Genomic DNA, 7,998 nt, shown 5'->3' on the forward strand with positions numbered 1-7,998 from the left:
TACACTTGGGCAAAACTGGGCAGCAGCAGTTTAGGTTAAATCTGCATTTTTCTCTGGATTTTTTTCATCTGCTTGGCTGCTATTAAATATCCTAAAGGTACATGGTCTCACACTTGGATTTTCAGCAGACTTTGTGGTGCAGAAGCAAAGAAGCAATGAGTCAGTAGCTGATGAGGAGTGGTGGCGGAGCTGGAGGCTTTTGTGACACAGCCACTTGGCGCAAGCAGTGAAGACCCCCACTGTGCCTCCTGCCAGCTGGTGAGGACAGGAACTGGTCCATGTCTGACGGGGCTTGAACAACACTGAAGCACTCAAAGAGCCAACCCAGAAGCAGCTAGGGGAAATGGTGACATAGTTTTTGATTTGCTGAGCAGTGAGCTGGTGGTCAGTGGTCAGGAGTCCTTGCCTTGCTGGGCACGCAGGGAGTGCTGCATGGGGAGCAGGAGTGGACCAAAGAAGGGTACTTGAGTAAGCACTGTCAAGGTTGGCAGTGCCCAGCAGCAGCAATGTGCTGACTGCTGTCAACATCAGGTATCAATTTAAGTGGAGCTGATGGTTTTGTGCTCATGGTGATCTTTTTTTCTGTGCAAGAATGCCTGACCACTCAGGGACAGACTACTCACTTCATCTTTGGCTTACTTTGGCAGTGTCCTAGGGTCAGTCTGTCCTTGGCCAAACGAGGGCTGTGCTGGTGACCTTCCCCTACCAGGTGCTCGGTCTGCACCTCTGCGTGGTGTCATTTCTGAACCTTAGCTCTGCAGAGCGATGGAAGTCTGTGCTTTCGAGGATCTTTAGAGAAAAAAGGGCCTGGGTTGGTCAGAGAGAGCAGAGGTGAGCTGCTGCTGCTTGTTCCTGGGGCATCTGGTCCCCAAGAGGAAGGTGTTGCTCAGTGTTTTGTAGCCCAGACCTCATAGCAAATGACACCAAGGATGTGAAATACCAGAGTGATGGGAAGACAAGTGAATGGCTCCACATGGTGTAGAAGTAGTACTGCTTAGCAAAGAGAACAAACTTACCTATCAGTGGTCTGGTTTCTATTTTCTTACTTTTAAATAGTATCTTCTGTCCATTTCACTCCTCACTCTCTATTCCTAATTGTTAACTTACCTTGGGTCTCTGACACTGCACTGGTTTTTCTCCTGGTTTTGATCCTCCTTGCTCCTTCCATTTATCCCCTGGTTATGTTAAATTGTTAAATGTGCTTTAAAGCCCCTTGCAATGTCAACACTCCCATCCAATGAGTCATTTTTTAATTTGGCTTCGAGAGGATGGCATCTGCCTTTGGCCAGTGATGTCAGACCGTGTCATTCATGCACTCAGCTTTGAAAAGGGCATCCTTATACTTTCCTCTGTGCTGTTTCTCTGGAGGTCAACAAAATTACATCATCATCTGTCCTCGAGATGGTATTTTATAACCTCTCCTCAAACCTTCCTGAAGGAAGTTAAGCAAAATGAAGAGCCTTGACAAGTCGGGCTGCTCTGATCTCTGCCTGTCTCAGACTCCACTGCACGTTGATGCCCTCTGCTTTCCCATCCGTACGTCCCCTGTAAAAGCAGTTCTTCCCTGTGCCTGTGTATTTATTGCCTCTTCTTATGTCCCTGGACGTACAGCTTCTAACTAGCACGGTAGCACTGCTCAGACTGATGAGAACAACATTGCAATGGCTTAAATTTCATTCGGAAACCTTCAGTAACACCAGGACGTCCTGTGCCGAACAATCCCCTGCCACTGCACGCCCTGGCGTCCCGCCAGCTCGCGTCTGGGTGCCCTGTCCTACGGGTGTCCCCTGAGCACCGGGCAGGCTTCGTGCCTGTGGCCTCCCGGAACCAGAAGAGGGTGCTGGAGACCTTCGGCTGGCTCCGACCTTTGCAGCGGGTCTGCTCACGGGTTTTGTGCAGTTATTATTTCGGTTAATGTCGTTTTCTAAACGAGTGTAACTAGACTTTTTTTTTTTTTTTTTTTAATACTTTACTGTGTAGAGGCAACTGTGCTGTTCATAGAGCTGCTGTGTTTTGGTAAAACCATGGAGTTTGGCTGTTAGCAGAACACTGGATGCATAGGTGTATCGTAAATCAAGGAGGGAAACAGTTCTGTTATATCGATAGCTACACAAACTCTCTGCATACATGAGTTAAAAAAAAAAAAAAGGCCATGAGAAAAATCATTTGTGTTCTCCATTCTGCCACGATTTTCCCCTGCAGTACATCCCCTGTTTAAAAATTGCCAGTAACATTCATATGCCGTGGCGGCAGTGTTCCAAACTTAGCAATCGAGTTTGGGGAAGGCTGGTGTTTTTTGATCCAAACTTGGCCACTTTTTAGAGAGGCTTTGTTGTCTCTACCAGAGTTCACAATAGAATAGGCATTTCTTCATTAAAAAAAAAATAAATCAAAATTAAAACCAGGTTTATTCTAACTGCTCTGCACAAAAAGCTGACACTAGAGGACAGCAAAGAAGAAGATGAAACATGCTACTATTTGTATATTTACACTTAGAAATCTTGTCATCGGAGTTGAGCTGAGATGGCTTTCTACAGCCAACAACTGCAATTTGCAGCTCACTAAAGGAGTTTTCTTTACCAGTGGATTTTTATAGGGTGTTTTTTTGTCTCTCTCACACTGCGTTTCTGATGCTAAGGCGTGCTTGTTGAAGTGAGCCATCAACAGTTATAACAAGCTTTTGTGGCTTTTGGCCAAAACTTTCAGATCTGTGTGGCTAGCATGGAACACCTTTATTTAGACATAAAACTGCCTCTGTTTTCAAAGATGGAGAGCAACTCTGTTCCTGTTAATCACAAGGAGTAACAGATACTCAGCGTTGTTGAGAACAAGACTTCACAACTTCATTTTAGACTTTTAAGTCAAAGTGGTTTAACTATCTAGGCATAAGGGAGTTAGGGAGTAAGAGGTATTAAAATGCCAACCTGTGACTGGGATGTGAGCTGAGGCAGGAGGGCATGACTTCTCACGAATTACTTCTGTTGTCACATGAGTTAGGTAAGAGATGCTGCAGGTGTTTCTGTCCTGAGTTAAATGCCGTCACATTTCCAGCTCACACGTTTGTCGGCAGCTGTGAGCCACTCCTACTGCTGTCGGGAGTGGGGATGTGTGAAGCTGGAAAGCTTGCGTAAGCACAACCATAAATAAAAATTGAAGGCTACAAGTGTAATGGAAGTTGTACACTTCCACGGTACAAAGGTACTTTATAGTAAGACCCGGGGATTCGTGGAGCCTGCAACTGAAAGAGGGGAGGCTGGGTTTTGTCCTGGGATGGGTCCAAGTGAAATAAATCTTTCTGCTGCTGTCTGCAGCTCCTTGGGAAGAGGGGATAAATAAATCTCCAGGTATTATTCTTGTTACCACTGTGGTGAAGGAGTTACTCCGCTATCTGCCCACTTCTAACTTGAGTTATAGATGATACTCAAGAGTTTTTGCTAGATGTTTGAAGCAAAACCTTCATTTTGCTCATATAAAATACACCACTTAAATCAGAGCATTGACTTTCACTTCTTTAAACAATAAACAAACAAATAAAAAACCCACAACAACCCACCTGTGAATAGTCACTTAAAACAAGCCCTCTGCCTTCATCTTCCATCACTTATTCAATGGCTTCTTTCCCCTGTAGGAAGAGCCTGGGCATTTCTGTTCCCACTTTGCTTCAGCAATGATATCATGCACTGTTTTGAACCTAAGGATTTATTCTGATTATGCCAGAGGCAGAGCAGTTTGCATCTTTTGCGCGTTGGCTGTTACAGTGATGCTGCACAAGGGGGACCACACTGGATGGATGATGCATGCACCCCACTGTTGTAACCAGGCAGAATCTCTGCGCAGCAGTGCCCGAAGGAAGTCCTAGAGTACCGCTCCCACAAAATTATTTTCAGACACTTTAAGATAAGCCCAAGTAACTTCTCCCTTCCTCCAAAAGAACATTTTGTAGACTCATTCACTTTACAGATAAAAGTAGAATACAAAGAGCAGACCAAAATGTGAGGGGTCAGGCTGCCAAGGGGTTTGAGTGAAGGCGTTTCTGCTGGGTGTGCTTCCAATTCTCTGTTTTCCAGAGAAACTGGATAATAGAGCAAGGTGTAACATAGGAGAATTGAACAATCATGTTAGAACTGTCACTGTGAGATGTGGTGTAGGATGCAGTATGTTCTGCAGATGAGAATTTTGAAGTAGGAAACGTACCTTTCTTCTGCTGAAGGCTTGAGGTTTTTTTCTTGTTAAACCTTTTGTAACCTTCTGTTGGAGATAGAAATCTATTAAAAAAATACCTAAAACATACACTGTGGTTTTGCTGGTTTTTAACCCCACAGAAAACTCTTCACAGCCAATGCACAACTGTGTGCATCTATGTGTGTAAACAAACATATTTTTAAGCTCTATGAAGACTCCGAGGCCTGGTCCTGTTTCAGTTCTTAAGTCACTTGAACCATCTCATTTTCCTTGGTGTGCTTCATTTGCTTCTGCATTCCCTGTTAAAGGGTATATTGCTCAGATTTTTATAACCATCATTGCAGTCACCAAGACACAGGCATCTGAAGGCTTCAGCCTCTGTTGGAGGCACCTGACTTGAAGAAACATGAGCAGTCCCCAACTGCGGCACGTGCTACCTCGTGTAAGCAGAACATCTCCTCCTCCCTCCACGCTGGGGCTACCTCAGATGGGCCATAACAACTAGTCAGAGCTGAGCATGCTTGTTAGAGATTAAAACTGTGTCTTGGTGAAGCAAAAGGTAAACTCCATGTTGAAGGCTAAGTGCTCACAGGTTACTTTTAAGTGCAGTATGTGTGGACTGAAAAAGTCTGAGTGAGGACCTGGAAGAGCAGATTAGGGGTAGTTGTGCAGCTTGTTTAATAGTCCACAAATGACACCTACAGATCTTTCTACAAACGTCTTTGCAAAGTGAGGAGGAGGGTCTGTCCCTCTGCCATGTTCTGCCCCAGCTTGGGAAGCATCATAGGCCACGAGGCTGTTGCTGGCAGTCACTGCTGCCAAGTGCGTGCACTGAGTGCATGACAAGCAGTTCCACTTTTCAGGATTTTTCCCAAGAAAGCCAATTCCTTTTTCCTGAAGCATGTGATTTGTATTTGTGTTTGAGCAGTGAGCTGGCTTACTACGCAGGGAAATCAGAGACAGACTTTCCAAAGGTTATTTACCATATGTGTAAAAGCCACAATGTGTAATTTAGAAATGGAGAGCTCCTCTTGCAGTGTTTGTACATACAGATTAATATATTCTGGGGTTAAAACGAATGCTTAGTTCAATGAACTTATTCTGTTTGTTTGTTGACTTTATAGATGCTACAATGGACACGGGTTTACGTTCATGAAACAGAAGTAGCAATCAGCAGCTCTTGTCTTTCGTGCATTAGATCTTTACTAAATGGAATGCAAAAACACTCTGCTAATACTTAGGTTTGTGTTGATATTATTGTATTCTTTCCTACCCATCACATAAAAAAAAAGGGGGGGGGGGAGAGAGGGGATGGGGAGACAAGACAATTTTTTAGCCTGTTTTGCTGTAACTCATTACCTGCAGGTGTCAAAGCCTCATTTTGTTCCCTGTTTATTGAGCAATGAAAATAAGTCACTTTGCTTCTTATTGATTTTGAGCATTTTTGTGTTTGTATCGACCTAAGCAATTTTCACTTGTCTTCCTGTGTCTTTCAGGTATTCCTACAGGCAGGTTACATAGCTGCACGGTTCCCATGCACGAGAGTAATACTTGATCTTTGGCCATGCACAGGCAGCTTGATTAAAACATTTTTCTTTCCTACTTCTCAAGAACCCTGTATGAACGGAAATATTTTCTCACTAAAACCATATTTACATACAAAGACAAGGTTTTCTTGGACCTGACACCAGCTGGCAGTGTTCATCTGAGTATGACAATTTACTTTTTATGAGTTTTAAATCTCTTACTGTATTCTGGTTTTACATCCCTCCCCAGCGGCACTGGATAGATAGAGTTGGTCACATTTTAATTTTTCTGAATTTTATAGTATAGCAGAACTGAAGTTATCCCATTGTCTTCAGCAGGAACTGACAAGGCCCAGATCTTCAGATTTCACAGACTCCCAGGACGGATGAAGTTGGCAGGGACCACTGGAGGCCATCTGGCCCAAGCCCCCTGCTATAGCAGGGCCATCCAGATGCCCAGGACCACATCCATACAGCTTTTGAATGTAGGGGGATCTCCAAAGGTGGGCAATGGGTTAGAATTTGTCACAATGACTTTTGCCTGCTGAATTAATGCGTTCCTGGGCTCCCACATTCCCAGGGGTGCCATCTTCTGGTCCATGCTCCCCAGGTTCTTTCTGTGGTGGTACCAGGCACCTGAAGCTGGAGATGAGCTTGGGGCAGTGTGCCACTGTGGTGTGGGTGCAGCCAATTTAAGTGGCTGTGATAGAGCCATGCATAGCCCTATGGGCTCTGCATCACCGTGCTGCACTGTTGTACATCGACTGTGACACTGAAATGCATCCCATCTGCAATGAGAAGAATGGAGCCAAATCTTTCCAAAATGCTTAAACTCCTGTTGACTTCACTGCAGCAGATTAGTTGAAGTGCCCCAATTATTGCTGCATGCAAAAGCCTAAAAAGCCACCCTGGCAGTTATGGGGCGTCTGGTTTTGGCTGTTGCTCTGCCACAATTGGAGCCAGAGAAGGGTTTGGCCCCAAATAGTGGCTTGTATCTGCTGAGCCCCTGGTCCTTGCAAGGTGCTGGACAAACACCCACAGCAGGGAGCTGCGTGTTCACTGCTGCCAGCCCCCCGCCCCCCACCCCCCCCCCCCCCACCCCCCCCCCCACCCCCGTGCTTACCACCGGGCTGCGGAACAAAGCAGGGGAAGCAAACAAAGGCAGAGGAACAGGCCTTTCTTTGTCTCTGAAAAGTTTGTAGGAAAAATGTTTAAAAGGCCTGAATGCCTGGCATTTGTCCCCCTCAGAGGTGGTCCTTTTCCAGATGAAGCTGCTCCCTGGGGTTTAGATATCCGATAGTGCTCTGTTGTTAGCTGTATGATAACTCATCCTGTGGGGGGTGGGGATTGGGAAAAGATTTTTGGAAGGAAATTCATATCCCCTGTCCCGAAGGGTGATACCAGCTGTGGAGGTGACAACCTTAAGATAACGGATAAAAAGACAAATGTCTTAGATTACTTCAGGTTCTTGAAAATTTGACTGTAGACACAGGGATGGTTTTGCTAAGATAAACAAGGATATCCAAAAATAAACCAACCCTCTTTCCCCCAAACCCAACCCCCAAATAAAACAAAATTACCACAGTTTGGGAAAAAGTTTGTGAATAGCTGGAACTGGCAGACAGTGAAATGCTTAAGTTGTGGGTCTAATATTTGCATTGGAGTGGTGGTAGCACCTAAAGATGTGGTGATATTAAATATCCTTTAAGAGCAGAGAAGGTAGAGCTAGTGCCCTCAAAGAGCTTGCAGACATTAGTTCAGGTCTTGTCTCACAGGGTTTAGGAACGTGAAAGATTTTGTGTGCAAGATGTGCTGTTTGTTCCAAAGCACGAGCGTGTGACCTGAAATATTGGGCACTGCAAACAACTGGAGGAAGTGTGAAAGTAACCTGGAGGACAAAGACACTGACTCTGGTCTTCTGCTGTGCCAAGGTATGGAGAAAATACGCCTTCCTGTCATCCCCACACCACTACTTCAATTTCTTCCACTTTTCATAGATTGCTCTATTGAAACTAATCAGCTCCAGGTTGTCTGTATGGCCTTCAAAATGGGTTTGTGGGCAAACAATGGAAACTGCAGCCTGAGCCACCACTGATGGAGCTGGTGGCAGAGGTGGAGACAGAGGATTTTCTGCTGGTGCCCGGGCTTCTCTGCAGGCAGGGCTCCATCCTGGCTGCAGGTTTGTGACTGCATTCGTGATACTGAGCAATGTTGCCAGGTAAACCAGCCTCTGTATGGCAATGTATTGATTATTCCTATCGGCCCAGTTCCAATGGCCTCCGTCTTAGGC

The sequence above is a fragment of the Cygnus atratus genome, chromosome Z (genome assembly GCF_013377495.2).
Source record: "Cygnus atratus isolate AKBS03 ecotype Queensland, Australia chromosome Z, CAtr_DNAZoo_HiC_assembly, whole genome shotgun sequence".
Taxonomy (NCBI): domain Eukaryota; kingdom Metazoa; phylum Chordata; class Aves; order Anseriformes; family Anatidae; genus Cygnus; species Cygnus atratus.